Source organism: Gossypium arboreum, chromosome 4, assembly GCF_025698485.1.
Source record: "Gossypium arboreum isolate Shixiya-1 chromosome 4, ASM2569848v2, whole genome shotgun sequence".
Lineage (NCBI taxonomy): Eukaryota > Viridiplantae > Streptophyta > Magnoliopsida > Malvales > Malvaceae > Gossypium > Gossypium arboreum.
In genome coordinates, this window is record NC_069073.1 from 65,891,634 (window position 1) to 65,894,299 (window position 2,666).

The 2,666-nt window shown below is 33.3% G+C and overlaps 1 long non-coding RNA gene across 1 annotated transcript; it reads left to right on the plus strand.

Moving 5' to 3' along the window:
• Positions 1-590: 590 nt before the first annotated feature.
• On the plus strand, positions 591-2,451 carry LOC128291414 (uncharacterized). Its single transcript, XR_008281188.1, has 2 exons — positions 591-665; positions 2,106-2,451. It is a non-coding gene; the product is annotated as an uncharacterized LOC128291414 (long non-coding RNA).
• Positions 2,452-2,666: the final 215 nt, after the last annotated feature.

A 2,666-nucleotide genomic window follows, 5' to 3' on the forward strand; every position in this document is an offset into this window, starting at 1 on the left:
ATAAAAAAAATAAAAAGAAAAAGCTATCATTTTTCTCTTTCCCTTCACCGAAATATGCAGCAAAGAAAGGGTTTTGAAGCTGGAAAATTTCAGCAACATATTTCCCTTGCTTGTAAGTGATTTTAATGTCTTTACTTGATGATTTTTGTATTTTGGAACCCCTAAAGCATAAGCTTTCATAAGAGGGATTATTTTGCAAAATGATGAAGAGTCTAGGGTTTTACCATGAGAGTAAATGTGTTGTTTGCTGTGTTTTTATGGAAGATTATGAGTCCTAGTTGTCTAATAAACAACTTTTGTGAAAGAAATTGCATGAAAATACCTTAAAAAGGGGTAAATTGCTAAGTTGTAAAATGAGTTGTAAATGTGTAAAATAGTTGAGATTATGAGTTGCTATAGTTATGAAAATGGTTCATCTAGACTCAAGGAGTAAAGAAATGTGATAAAAATTAATTTACGAGCATTGGGGCAAAAGTGCAAATATGCAAAAGTTTAGGGGTCAAAATGAAAATTTGTAAATATATGATTTTTAGACCCATATGAATATTGTGACTGATTGGTAGGCTAAATGTGATGTTATAGATGATGAAAATTGAGATTTGGACCTAGAACGGAAAGAAATCGATTTATGAACGAGTATGTCTTTTCATCTTTGTGGTATCGAGGTAAGTTCATGTGTAAATAATGTAGCATAATTGTTATTTTTAAGTTATTGATGTTAAATATATGATATGCTGATTTTTATCATGAAATATATGCTTTGTGGTTATTTTCGAATAAAATGCAAGTTATGTGTATTATCATTAAATATAAAGTGCTACCGAGTATTGGTTTCGGTATTTTACTAAGATGGCAAGGATATGTGTTCGAGGAAAATCCCGTTTGAACCTTAGGAATAGATTAGGATACAAGTGACATGTCACTAGGATGGTTGAGCATCCGTACTCGTTGAGTTGAGTCCGAGTTCACTTATGGATGCGAATGTTCGAACTCGTTGAGTTGAGTCTGAGTTCGTGAGATGTAACTAGGCATCCGAGCTCGTTGAGTTGAGTCCGAGTTCACTTATGGATGCGAACGCCCGAGCTCGTTGAGTTGAGTCCGAGTTCACTTATGGGCGGGTTACATGGTAGCTTGGCTACATATATGGCACTTATGTGCAAACTTTCCATGTATCTGAATTATATTCCGATGTGTACAACGGGTAAAATTCTACTCAAATGGAGGAATACTCGAGATGAAAGGGACGTATTGGTAAATGTTGTGAAATGGATACTTTGAACAGGTATGTACTTAACCCTTGGGTTGAAAACTCGACATAACAACAATATGGTAAGATGGTAAATGAAAATGTGATATGAATGTCTCGGTGATGATTATACAAACGATGTTGTATTAATTTTGTGAACAATGATCATGAATGAGTAATTTAGCCTTGACAGATTTGAGTTACTGCAGTAGTGTAACTTTGAAAATACACTAAAAATAATGGAAAATGAGTTAGAGGCAGAATAAAACATGAGATTAAAGCTCAATGCGTCTATTTTCACATGAAAGAAACAGGGGAAGAAAAAGAATTCCATATTGTGTGATATTTGAATTCTTGTGAAACAGGGTCTGAATGAATTCGAGATCCCCTGTTCTAACTTTAGAAATTCACCAAACATTTTAGAAAAATTATTAAGAGTTATACCTTACATTCATAGATTCCTTATTGAGTCTATTTTTATGTGAAATAAACAGTATGGTCGTTGGAATTTTGTACAACGAGAAATTTGGTTTGTAGTGCACAGGGGTCAGAGTGGTCATACCCTGAAACAGGGGAGACTTTAACTAATAAACTGTACTATTTGGCTTAACCAAAAATTATGGAAATTTTATGTAAGAAATGAAAATAAGTCTAGTTTCAGGGAAAATTAACAAAACTTAATTCGTAGTTTTTTAGCTCCAGATATAAATAATTTAGCGACTATTGCTCAGGAAGACAACTTGTAGTGAACTTGAGAATATGTTGTAAACATTGATAAAACAAGTTAATGAGTTGCTTATTGTTTTCATATGAACTTACTAAGCGAAAGCTTACCCCCCTTCTTTCCCATGTTTTTTAGAGTTTCCAGGTTAGCTCGGGTTGGAGGCCGTTAGAGATATTATCACCCTATCGAGTTAACGTTATCGGAGGAAGTAAACTCAAGTGATTCGAGTCTATGGCATGTATAGGGTTTTAATGTGAGTATGTAATATTATGATTTAGCCAAAGGCATTGGCTTGTTATTAAGGTAGTATTAGTTATGTAAATTGGCCTATGTCGGCTAATATCGTTATGGGCCCATATGATTATTCTTATGCATTTATGTTATTATTTCTTGTGATGTGGCTTACAACATGTATGCCTAGAGATTGAATTGAGATTCATTGATGAGCTAGTAACTAATGCAGGATTAAGTGATTGGTAAATAGTTAATAATGCTTCATGAATGGTTTGTGATGTAATGATAGTTATGTCTAGTATGTGGTAATGATATAGGCAAATTCTATAATATTTATTGCATAAGAAAATAACTTGAGCATAACATGTTTGTAGATGTTTAAGAGCTCATTTATGTCACGTTGTATGTTATTGGATAAGTATGTATCTATGCATATGGTGTGAGAGTGATAAAAGGCTTAAT